The sequence below is a fragment of the Piliocolobus tephrosceles genome, chromosome 5, assembly GCF_002776525.5.
Source record: "Piliocolobus tephrosceles isolate RC106 chromosome 5, ASM277652v3, whole genome shotgun sequence".
NCBI lineage: Eukaryota > Metazoa > Chordata > Mammalia > Primates > Cercopithecidae > Piliocolobus > Piliocolobus tephrosceles.
Window position 1 is genome coordinate 80,987,259 of NC_045438.1, and position 13,559 is coordinate 81,000,817.

Sequence of the window (13,559 nt, forward strand, 5' to 3'; positions counted from 1 at the left end):
TAGATAGCATTTAAAATATAGATTTTGAATTCATCTAAGTTAGTGTGGCTTTAAAATTAACATGGTTACTTAACAAATATCCTTATATCAAAATTTCTTATTATATCTTTTATATGTAATTTAAATGAATTCAATTATTCTGGCATTAGTCACATGATTTGTCCCTCAAAGCCTGTTATTTTTCTTCTATAGATTTATTTGTGTATATATATACTAAAATAGTAAAATAATTCACATATATATGGTATATAATGTTAATATATACTACTGATTTTATACATTATTATAGTATTTAATATACATAAATATATATGCTTTTTTACTTTTCTGTATCTTCATATTTTTAATCAACATTAAAAACTCAAATGTATCTCAACTAAATTCATAGATCAAAAAAATTGCAAAATAACTGTACCTCACAGTTACTATGAATGTGTTAAAGAAAGCATGATTAAGGTTTATATCATAGAAAAAAACAACAAATATGGAAAAACAGAAAGAAAATAGTGAATGCTTTCTCATTATATTAATTTATCTTCCATGATGATTAAATATCTTCATGTTTATACCTTTGCTTTTTTAAAAAAGAGACCTAGAATTGACAAAATGACTAAACCTAGTAAAGTTGAAAAATCTATCAACATCTACTTTTTAGTAAATAACAATTAAGTTTCATCTGCATAATTTTCAGGTTTTGTATGAGATACTACTTTTCTTACGCACTCCAAAGTCAACGGAGAATGTTAATATTTTCTAAAGCAGTAAAATATAGTGCTTGAATATCCTTTAAATCCCTACAAAAAGAGTGACTTCATTTATGTTTTCTTTTAAGTAAATCCACTTTGGATTTCAAAGGTAATGTAATCTGTAATTAAAATGCCTCACAAAAAGTGTTGTGGAGGGGGGCATCAACCTCCCAAAAAATCATTATAGAATTATAGCCAATGCATCTGAATTATTTTGTAGAAAGACCCACTGTTAAAAAAATAAAATAAAAAACAGTGTAAAGCAAACTAAGAGTGGGGTTGATATCCCAAACTCCCTTTTCAACACTGACGCTTGCTACTTATCAGCATCATGGCCAGATAGTGGACCTCTCTTGGTGTCAGTTTCCTCTTCATTGACTCACTCCATAGGGTCATTGTGAGGTAATTGATGCAAGCTTCCTGCAACATGCACAGAGCTGAATAAATCATAGCTATTATGTTAAGGAGAATGTAATGTTGTGTTCTTATATTTCCAAACAAATGCTAAAATCTCATATTTCCCCCCAATATTAGGGAGTAATCAATAGCTTTATTGTTCAAACAAAACAATAACCTTTCCCATAAAGGAGTACCAACACATTCATAGTCTTCCTCGTGTCCTAAGTTCACATAACTCTTCCTATTACTGTGTTATAATGAAGTCACTCTTTAAAAAATAATAAAAAATAAAACAATACTATTATTGCTTAAAACTGGAGAACCAAACTTAGTATGATAGATGTGCAATACTATAAACCTAACAGTTTACTACATTACACTGAATTAGGTCTAGATGTTCATGTGCTTAATAAATATTTTCAGAATAATATTAGCTATGGTATGTTCCAAAATGCATTAAGTTGGTCATCATTGTAGAAGTAATGGTTATGTTTTTAATAGACCTATATACATTCGCTGGTTTATTTTGGTTACTTTTATGGACTAGTGTGAAGGGTTTTGGCATTTCAGGGCAATAAGAAGTTTTACACACACACACACACACACACACACACACAAACATAGGAAAACATGTGTTGATGTACAGTCATCACTGACCTGATTATGAAATATAGTGTTAAAGGTTCAATAGGGAAATTGAAAGACTGATATTAGAAAGCAATATTACATTGTTGTGCTTCATTTCCCAGCACATAGATTGTCTGACTGTGTTCAGAGGATGCAACATATTTGAGATTCTAGGTCTACTTCAAATATGCTGAAGCCTACACAATACCAGGCCCACTTATGGCTTTCACTAAGTAAGTAAACAGTCTGCAATGCTCCTTGTAACTTTTCTGATTGGAGAAAACCATAAAGATAACATTTTCCACTAGTCTAAGACACAGAGGCATTTCAGAAACATGCACTATTTTGTACAAAATCTATATGTACAAAAATCATTTAAATATCTTTTGAAAGAACATTTACAGTATGATTTTCTGAAAGGAGCAGCACTATACTGTGTGACCCACTTCAGTTTTATCTGTTTTGCTTTCTCTACTTCCTTCTAACTCTGTATTCTAGTTGCCTGTCCACAAAATATATACCTAGCCTATGTTGAGGTATAATTTCTTTTTTTGCAGAACAAAGATATTTATAGTCTTAAACACCCAAAACAAACGCATTTTGTATTTTATTTTTTTCTGGGGGTATTTAAAAATAATATACTTATTTTTTATATTTGCACAAATTCAAGCAAATGCAATTATGGCCCCTGTTGTAGAAGAGTGCATTTAATTTATTAGGTAGCTTGTTTTGTATACATATTCTGAAGCATCTCTGAATTTCTCAAATATTAGGTTACTATACGTTGCAATATTTGGTATACCCTCCACTGTGCATCAATCCTCAGAGATAGTGAAATCTTTTATTGGATTGGTTGAAAATCAAAGGCACATGGAAGCGATTTGTAATCTATAAAATGCTCTCTCTGCACCAGTGCCACCCCCTAAGAAGCAACACAATAGGTAACTTAACGATTAGAGAAATAGTGATGATCTAAATCAAGTTACTCTTAATCTTTAACATTCAATGTGTGCATGTGTAGGCCTGCAGGGAATGGATTTTGGAAAATGACCAAAGACAGATCATTTTGCTGGAAGACCTTAATGCTAGATGAGAAAAGACATAATCTGCACAGTCAGATATACACGGATGCCATTTGCAGACATTAGTGCAAACAGCCAACTTGCACCTTGGTTTTATTACCTGTAAAATAGGAATAATCATTTTTACTTCATAGCATTGTTGAAAAGATTAAATTTCATGTATGTGTGAAGTTCATACCACATAAATCTTCTGGTATATCTTTGTCTTTTTGTAAATATTAGTGGCATTTACTCTTCCTTTGTCTTCTCCATCATTTAAGTTAATATCAGAAATAATTTACTGAGCACCTTATATGATAAAATAGTAGATGCTGAAGAAGGTTGCCCTGAAGTAGCTCAAAAGCCAGTGGGAATCTACTCATACAGTCCGTTTACTCACAGACACATGCGCACACACACACATACACACACACAAATACTCAATCAACAGCTCTTTTCTGTTAACAGCGTCATCATTCTTCCATTTTCTCTTTTCCCACAGACTGAACCCAGACTGACCATTAATCATCAGAACCCATCAGACCCACCTCCTTAACATCTTTTGCATCTATTTCACTCTTCACATTCTTCTGCTGGCCACTACCTTGCTTTGGGCTCATATTGGCTTCAGTAATGCAATCGTTTCTTAATAGACTTTTCCTTGCCACCACTACCTGATTTGCATGACTACCTTGGTTATCATCATTAAAACACACTTCATTTTTCCCTATTTTCTAAATCCTTTAATTTCATCATCAAAAACAAAGCTATATGTTCAGACCAGTAAAGACCTTGACCTCTTCCTACAACTGTATCTTCTAATAAGCAGTCAATCCATCCCAGGTCATAATGATAATAAACGTTCCTCAGGTGTGAGCTGCATCCTCTTGCCTTTCCTCTGTTTCTCAAGTTGGAATGACATATTTTCAATGACATATCCTTCCCTCACCACAAGATATTATCTTGTCAAACTTCATCCCAACCTTGTGATACTGATCTATCTTGTTGGCATGAATCCTTCTACCCCATATTATCATTTCTATATTATGACCTCCATTAAGATAAACTCTCTTAGAGACATGTGTCTGCCTATATATCTCCTCCACTGGAAAAGTGAGGTCCGAAAGGGCAAAGACTTCAGACTTAGCTATGGTTTTCTCAGGCCTTAGAATAATGTTTTAGTTAGAGAAGCTTTAAAAGAGATCCACTCAAACGGAACTGGTTTCAACTGTACTTGGGCAACCCGTTCATACCAATTTATCTTGCTTTTCTCTCTCATTCATTTATATGTTTTGTTTTTCAACTCTGTAATATCCTTCTCTAATCTTTGACTAGTGATATTCAATCCCATGCTCTCTTTTGTTTTAAATAGTTGGTTTCCTTTTAAATGGAGTCTACAGTCAATCAACTTCCCATATTTACTATAGAAGAGCCATGTAACCTGTCATTTGCCCAATTCATTGATACAGGGTAGGAGAAGAAGAGTTGAATCCAGGCATTCCAGAACTCCCAGTGGAAATGGCCCATATTGATTGAACAAATGGAATACAGATAAGAATATGTCAGATGTCCACAAGAAGAAGATAACATCACCAGTTGTGATTCAAAAATAATCACCTACATAGGCCAGGAGTGGTGGCTCACGCATGTAATCACAGAACATCGGGAGGCCAAGGCAGGCAGATCACTTGAGGCCAGGAGTTCGAGACCAGCCTGGCCAACATGGTGAAGCCCTGTCTCTACTAAAAATACACAAATTAGCTGGCTGTGGTGGTGGGCTCCTGTAATTTAAGCTATTAGGGTGGCTGAGGCAGAGAACCTGGGAGGTAGAGCCTGCACCTAGATTGTACCACTGCACTCCAGCTTGGGTGACAGAGTGAGACTTCATCTCAAAAACAACAACAACAAAAGCAAAAACAAAAACATAAGTAATCACCTACAATTTGGGTATTCTTTTCATCTATTGATGCATAAAACCCCTAAATCTTAGTAGTGGTCTAAAACAATGACAACACTTAATTTACTCACAAATCTGAAATTTACTTTTCTTATAAATCTCTGGTTTAATTATATCAGCTGGGGTGGCTTCAAGTCTGGGGGCTGGAAACAAATGCAGACTCATTCACTTACATGGCTGGTCAACTAGTACCTTGCCAGGGGCATTGGAAAAAGCACCTATACCTGGCCTTCCCAAATGCTATGTGGCTTCCTTGTTGCATGGAGGCTGGATTCTAAGGGTAGGAATTCCAAGATGAAGAGGTGGAAACAATAACGCCTTTTTTGATTTAGCCTCAGAAGTCACATAACATCATTTTTGCTATAGTAACAGGCCCATTTAGATTTGAGGGGAAGGCACGTAGACTCCATCTTTTTGGTGGAGAAATGTCAACATCACACTGTAAAAAAAACCTATGGAATGGGATATATTGGTGAGCAACATTTGGAAAATATAATATTCTACAATGAACTCAAGGATGACATTTGCAGGCATAATCCTTCTGTCTCCTGAATAATATTCCCCACTGCATATTATGCAACATGTGTTGTTATGATAAAGGCAGAGAAAGGATTAGGATTAGTAAAAATGTTGCCCAGGATAGTAGGGTTTTACTCCCTGGAATTGCGATTAAGACATTTCATAACTTACTACAGATATTTTCGAGCTCTACTGTACCTACGAGTTAACTATGGCACTTGTTTAAAGATACAGATTTTAAATCAGTAGGCCTGACTTGGGTACACAGTATGTGACAAATACCCTCAGAAATTCTGAGTTAGTTAATCTAGCATCGACACTTTGAGAAATACTGATTTCTTCTGCTATTTTAGTACATGACATAAGATTAAAAAATAATACATTTGTATGAGTCCTTCCAAAATACAACTAGTGTTTTGAAGGAGTAGGGTAGGAGGGAAATGACTATGCTGAATGCAAGCTGAATAATCAGCTATGCTGATATGTTTTATTTTCTCAGCCTTATTGCCTTTGTATTTAGAAGTAATTACCAGGTACTTGCCAAATGAGATATGGGATGTGAGAAAGACTAATTGTTGAATATGGGCAATCTCTATACATGTTTTTTCTTTTCAAACTTTAAATCAATTTGGTGTGTATTTTTCTTTTTCTTTTCTTTGAGACGGAGACTTGCTCTGTCACCCAGGCTGGAGTGCAGTCGCGCGATCTCAGCTCACTGCAACCTCCACCTTCTTGGTCCAAGAGATTCTCCTGCCTCAGCCTCCTGAGTATCTGGGATTACAGGCACCCACCACCACACCCAGCTAATTTTTGTATTTTTTTTTTTTTTTAGTAGAGACAGGGTTTCATCATGGTAGCCAGGCAGGACTCAAACTCCTGACCTCAGGCAATCCGCCTGCCTCGGCCTCCCAAAGTGCTGGGATTATAGGCATGAGCCACCGAGCCTGGCCTTTGGTATGTATTTTTCATAAAAGGAAGCTGAAATTTAGGAGGCAAAATTGTACACAGTAAAAGAACTAAGTGGATGTACCACCAGGATTCAGTTTCTCTGACTCCAGAGGTATTGTCTTTTTGTCCTTATACTTCAATGCTCAGCATCTTTATGTAAATCTAAAATTGGCTTCATATTCTCTATCATTTACGTGAATAATTTACTTAAATACAGACATATTACAAGGACCACCCACAGATTCCATCACTATGAACTAGAGAGTATTTGATAACACTTGCCATAAACACGTTTCATTCTGAAGTCATCTCATCTTTGAAATGCAGCACTCAACATAGAGATTCGACCAAATACTCTGTGAAATGCTTTACAAGATAAAATGCTCCTCTTTGTGAAAAAGATTGACACTACTTTTAGGTAACCCTGTTCCCACAACTGAAGATGAATCGAGTTGACCTTCTGTCTGAGCAAGAATATAAGTTTCTCTCTTAAACTTTCTCATTCCAGTAACCACTTTTCCTTCTTAACTGTAAGTTTTTCACTTTAGCAAACAACATAGACTATCTGCACTGCAGGAAACTGTGAGAATTCAGTCATGAGTTAACTGCCTCCTAACACAGACCAAAGGCTCTTGTAAGACATATGATGTTGGAGGCAGTATAATGGGCATGTTAACTATCCCTACTCCTAGTCTCCAGGCTCTAGCCCACTATCAACTTTAATCATCAGAAAGTGGAATACCTTGGCCGTTTCCTCTTATCCCCTGCAGAAAGGGCTTCACTGAGTACAATTTAATGTTATGTTCTCAGCCAGTAAAGTGAATCAATACCAGAGCTGTCCATTTCAGCAGTATCTTTGTTTCTTGCAGACATTGTCTGTTACGTTATTCAGTACCTCTTAATCAAGGAAATGTGATAAATTTTGTCTGAAATTTGGTCCCAGAAAAAAAGTTTGCTTCCACAGATAAGCGTCTTTATTTTCTTTTGTCAGAGAAGAAAAAAATGTGTAAACCAATGTGTTTATCTTTTTTTGCATTTCTTGCTCGGAAACTTGGAGCCATTTTAAGTGTCCAGCTATTATAGTAACTGGCTTATACCAAAGGCCTGTTAATCTTCTGGCTCGTTTTTAAAAATGTTTGCACATCTTACATTTTGATGTTCATTATTTTTAGAATTAAAAATTATTTTTAGTATTTAAAAATGGATTATAAAATATTCAGAGTATAAAAATAAAAATAATTTAAAACATGTCCCAAAAGTTAATGGTTCCTTACTCCAGTATTTTGTGAATTTTCTTTCAATAGAAGTTGAAGTAACATGATTTTCTGATTAGTCCTGGTATGCAGGTATTAGAAACTCACAAAGTCTTTTCTATTCAAAATTACCCCTTTCAGTTCTTACCAACACATTAGGGAAATCATGTCATTGCCAAGTGCTGCTGTCAATCATTTGTCAGTTATCAAGATGATGGTGATGGTAAATAGTGTAGTCATGCCACATCTGGACCACTTTTAACCTCTTTATTTCTGTAGCCCAGATCACTCTGCCTTAATACAAAGATTATACTTGTCTCCAAACATCTAGAAGAGAATTCTAGGTAAAAATGCATTAATAGTATCCTGACCTAGATTTTCATAATGGATTGATACAGGGCTAGAACTGCTTTACAGATTGTTAACCTAAACAAACATTTCTTTTAGTGAGTAAGAGAGCATGGAATTTAGTGAATAAAGAGAAAACCAGATGTAAAATGTTATGCTGAAATTTATCTGTATAAGCCAAAAAACAAGTAAGTGTGCTCATCCTCCTTACAAATTTGTGATAGCAATATTATAGTTAGTAGTCACCTACTTCTTTATGTCTTTTGTATCCAAGCCTGTATTTTAGCTCATCAGATGCCTAAAATACTACAAATATTTAGAAAATGTATGATCTTCTCAACTAGGTCACTTGAAAGTACTTTACTGTTCAATTACGTCCCATATGCATTTGAACATAATGTACCCAAATTAAACACGATATAGGACTTTAGATTGTAAAGTTAAAGGAAGTAAAAGCTCCTTATAGGAGACATTTTTACCACTACCACGTATTATCTTTAAAAGACAAATAGCTCTAATTTTCAGGCTACATAACTTCCCTCTCTGCCCCTGCCTCACTCCCTACATGTGTTTTCAGAAAAGAGTCCTTCTAGCTGCCACAGTACTAAAGTAAAAACTGGGTCCATGTCTCTCCTAGAAATATGAATGACTATGACTTATAAACGAATAACTTCACTGGGCTTCCCATATTCTTGGCGGTCAAAAGGTGAAGTGATTGCCTAATGCTTCAAATTGCTTAACGGAGCTTTACAAGGAAATGCTTCTCACAGATAGCCACGAAATGAATACACACAACACATACCCATACATACATACATAGAGGAACCTAAATCTTACAATTTTAAAATAAAATATCTCCTTGAGAAGTATGTGGCCTTGGGTCATCTTCGATGTTTTCTTCTTATCTCCAGAAATATCAGATACATTAACTACAGAGGAATGAGGTGTTGCCCCTTAATAATAGTTACTACCACTTGAAGAATAAAAAATACTGTTTAGTTGCAAATTCTCATTAACTGAACATTAATTTATGTCAGTAAAGGTTGTATAAAGCAGACATTCCATTTCCTTCCTAGTTTCACATAACTTCCATGCAAAGATAAAGGATAAATGGCATGAATAAAGTATTTTTTAATTAATCAGTTACTCTTTCCAAAAAAGACATCAAAAATGCTATGTTTGAGGTATTCATAAAGCTCCATAAAGGATTTTGGTTAACACAGGTAAACGAAATAGTATTATTTATGCTCCAGCTACTAAAAGGCTAACACCACCCTTAAAATTGCTTTTTAAGAGATTAAGCTGCCTGAAGCCCAACCTAACATCACTTTGTTTAGTAAAGTGAAAATCTGTGTTAAGAAACGTTAGAATATATGCTCTAGAAATTTATTATTAATAATATGCTGAGTAATATGAGTTTTATCATGAATATTAAAAATAACACTTAGAAAAGGTGAGCCACTTGAATCTATGGGGATCTTACCTCTCTTAATAATATGGATACTCTTCAGTTTTATTGCGTGTACTACTACAGACAGTAATGTGTTTCTATCTCATTTCATTCTTGGAAGCAAAATATGAAACAGGTACATACACCTCCTAGATCTATGAGAAGATCAAGTATCCAGCATCCACCTTCTCATTATTTGCCTTATCCACTGTGATATTGGTAAGTCTTATAAAAATACATTGTATTCATTTCTCTTTAGTCATTCCCAACTAGTAAGTTAGGTAAAGTAATTATTAAATTTAATGAAATATATTTCTTTTATACTTCATACTTCACGTAGATTATTGGAGCTCAGAAAAAGATACCCCCAAAGTGTAGTGATTTGGCGTGTTGAATACTTTGGAAGTAAAGGAAATTGGAAGACCTCAGAAACAGCCCCAGAACATAGCCTCTCAGACCTTCTAGTGCCTTCCTGTCACTCACCCGTCAATCTTCTTTGAAGCAAGTCATAGAAATCAGAATTCCTCATCCCCAAGGCAGGTAATAGTGAAACTGCCTTTGCAAGAATTATGATGGGGAAAAAATTCTGACAGAAAAATTATGACAGTGAAAGAAATCTGACCTAACTGACTCCATCTTGCTTCTAACCTGTAAGCTGTCCTTGTTCATTCCTAGGCATAGACCAAGCTAACCATGGGAGAAATTTAGTTTAACTTTAAAACAAAGATAGGCTGGTGTGATGGCTTATACCTGTAATCCCAGAACTTCAGGAAGCCAAAGCAGAAGGATTGCTCAAGCCCAAGAATTCAAACCACCCTGGGTAAAATGATGAGACCCCATCTCTACAAAGAAAAAATAAAAAATTAACTGGGCATGGGGGTACACCCCTGTGGTCCCAACTACTCAGGAGGCTAAGGCAAGAAGATCACTTGGGCCCAGGAGGTTGAAGCTGCAATGAGTTGTGTTCGTGCCACTGCACTCCACCCTGGGAAACAAAGCAAGTATCTGTCTCGAATACATACAAACATACATACATACGTACGTACGTACATACATACATACAAAGATAATGACAGCCTCTTCCTGAAACTAATCTCTTACTTCCTCAGAGACCAAATCACTCTTGGAAAACTAACAAATTAGCCATGAGGTTAGACTTATGGCTCAGGAGTCATGCAATCAGAGGCCACAAGATTTCTAACCTCCTTAATTGATCCTATAGATAAAATCACTCTTGTAAAACCTATGATTGCTGTTCAAGGTAATTATCAGACCTTGCCTTCTGATAGCCCAGCTGGCGCCACCCAGACCAGCAAACTGGCCCAGCTGGTTTTGTGATCCTACCTGGTAAATGAAGACAAAAAGAAGACAGTTTTAACCCCTATGATTTCATCCCCAACCTAACCAATCAGCATTCCTTATTACACAGCCCCTGCCTGCCAGATTATCCTTAAAAAAAACATAGTCCAAATCTGGGGGGAGACTCCTTTGTACAGTAATAAACTCTTCCCCAGTTACTTGGTCAGCCCTGGAACCATTACGTTCTTTCTCTGTTGCGAAAACCTGCTGCTTTCGGTGAATTGGGTTTTCTGGACAATGGGCAAGATGAACTTATCAGGTGATTACAATAGTAACTAGAAAACAAAACCTAGAAATATTACTTTAACCTTCTCTAGCCTATCTATCTAGGAGCTTGCCATAAAGAAATTCTCTGGCCTACCCTTGTCTGATAGTAGATTATAAAAACTCCGATTCCAGAGAGATCCTGCCATATTTCCAGGGGAAGAAATGTTACCGTGGAGAGGCCAAAAGTATCTGAGCAGAAGGCCTTTTAGAATGGTTTTCCTTCCCACTCAGTCTATTACCATTAGATCATACTCTTGTCCAATCACATTTCTACATGGCAATCCATGTTTCATTCAACCTAAGCAAAAATAAAAGTAGTTTTCCCTAAGTCTCTGGATCTTCATTTCTGAAGGCTTTACACGTCACGTAAAACTTTGACTAAATTTGTTATGCTTTTCTTTTGTTAATGTGTCTTTTGTTATAGGCATGTTGGCCATGAACTTTATTTTACAAGATCCATGCATAGATCCACTCTGGTGAACATCTTCTAACTTTTAGAAACTTATGCCCTCACTGCTGGGCCTAACATGACTATTGCTCAGGAAGCCTCTGAAACATAAACAAAGGTAGAGTTCCCTTCATTTCTGCAAACTTGATGGAATTTATCATGGGAAAGAGTAGCTTTTCTGAAACAATGCTTAATGGTTTAGAATTAAAGGCATACAAATAAATCTTATTTTTAGAAATATGAAGTCAGAAAATATAACTATTTCTCAAAGAGAATTTCCCTTAGGCATTAAAACTTGATGATAAATTAGAAATGACAAAGCATTATAAAAATCTTAGACATTAGAAGCAGGAAGAGACTATAAAGGTTCCTGATTATAAGGATGATTAACCTTCAGTAAGTACTCATCATGGGCTTGACATGATGAAAGTGCTTTCACATGAATATCTCCCTTAATATTTATAAGAAGGGTATTAAGAAAGCAGTACTATTGTCCCCATTGTACAGATGAGGAAATTAAGGCTTACAGAGGGTAAGAAACTTGCCCAAGTTCACACAGCCATCTTGAAAGGTGCTCACAATGTCACCCAGAGAACCTGGTTCTAGAGCCCAAGTTCCAGGCATTTTTTTGACTGGCTTTCTAATGTAACTCCTTATTTTTATTCAAGTAGAGTAGGGAAGTAAAATATCCAGAGCCATTTCACTAGTTAGGGGCATAACCAGAACTGAAATAAAAGCCAGATTAGCACTTAAAAACATATTACTTCTTAAAGAAGGTGCTAGACAGATACCATTCTTTCTGTGTCATACAAATCAGCAATGCTCCTGAAGCAGGGGTTTGTGGCTTTAGCATGTCATTTGGAGTGGTCTACTTCCCCTACTTCTCATTTTCTCTTCACCCACTTTCCTTATACCAAGTCTCATAAAATAACCCTGAGTAGATTACACTGGCCAAGTACACCACTTCAAGCCTGGCCTGGTGTGTGTAAATTGCCTCTCAGTGGGTGGCTATTATATTTATATTGGTTTAAACTGTTTCCATTGCCAATCCATTATGCTGGAATTCCCCCTTGCTGAGGGCAGCTGTGTTATTCTTTTCTTTGACTGAAGCCCAAGAACTATCTCTGCAACTCCTTGGGAACCAACCCTTTAAGAGTAAACATATTAAGTCATACAAGGCCACTCAGTATCCCACTGCTACTTGCTAAATCAGGAGCATTCCCCTTTACCCCAACCAGTTCACTTTGCTCATTTTTCAAGAAGATAGAAATTGGAGTAGAGTGAGAAAGTGATGTGATGCCTATTTATGCAGAAAGTCAAAGGAATGTACTGAAAATAACACTTGTGCAAGTAACTCTGTTTCTCTAGAAGGCACACACTTCAAGCATAACCACGATTGAGGGTCCAGACAGCCTCAGGTATGTCCTGATAAGCACCCTTCAAATCAAATGCGATGCTGTGTGTGCCACTTTCTGAAAAAAATCTCCCAGCAAACATGTATAACTATCTCAGGACTGAACATACATTCTCAAAATGAAAGTTTCTTAGTCCAGTTTAGAGTCCAAAATCAGTGACTGGAAGTCAAGAACTAATTAAACATCTGTCATATGAGTTTCTGTGCCTCAGTTGGTGATATAAGTAGGAGGCAAGTTTACAAATTTTATTGCTCCCTTGGGTACCAGGCATATCACTACAAACTGACGACTGTTAATAAACCCACCCAGCTGTCCTGTAAATGGAGACCCTTGGTCACAGGGAAAATAAGGGTGAAAATTTGGATATATTAAACTTATTGACATAATAGCAGAGAATACCAAAAGCCTTTATCTGATGAGATGAGTCAGTTTCATGGTTCTGAGTCAGTTTCATGGTTCTTAATTAGGAATTCACATTTAAGAGTGGTAGTTGTAAGGACAAATATAAATCAAAAATAAGGTGCTTAATTCTCCCTGTTGAAAATGAGAAAAGAGATAGCTCCTCTCTCCCTATCTCTTTGAGCATTTGCATTAGAAAACTTGTAATTATAAGTACCTTCTCTTCTCTTTGAAATGTATATAAATCCTTTTGAAAATCAGATAGGACTTTGTCAGCTTTAAGAGTCAGGAATGCCTTTCTCAAGGATTCAGGAGCCATCTCTTTGAAATGTAAACATCAAGGGGTATAGCACCCCTATCTCC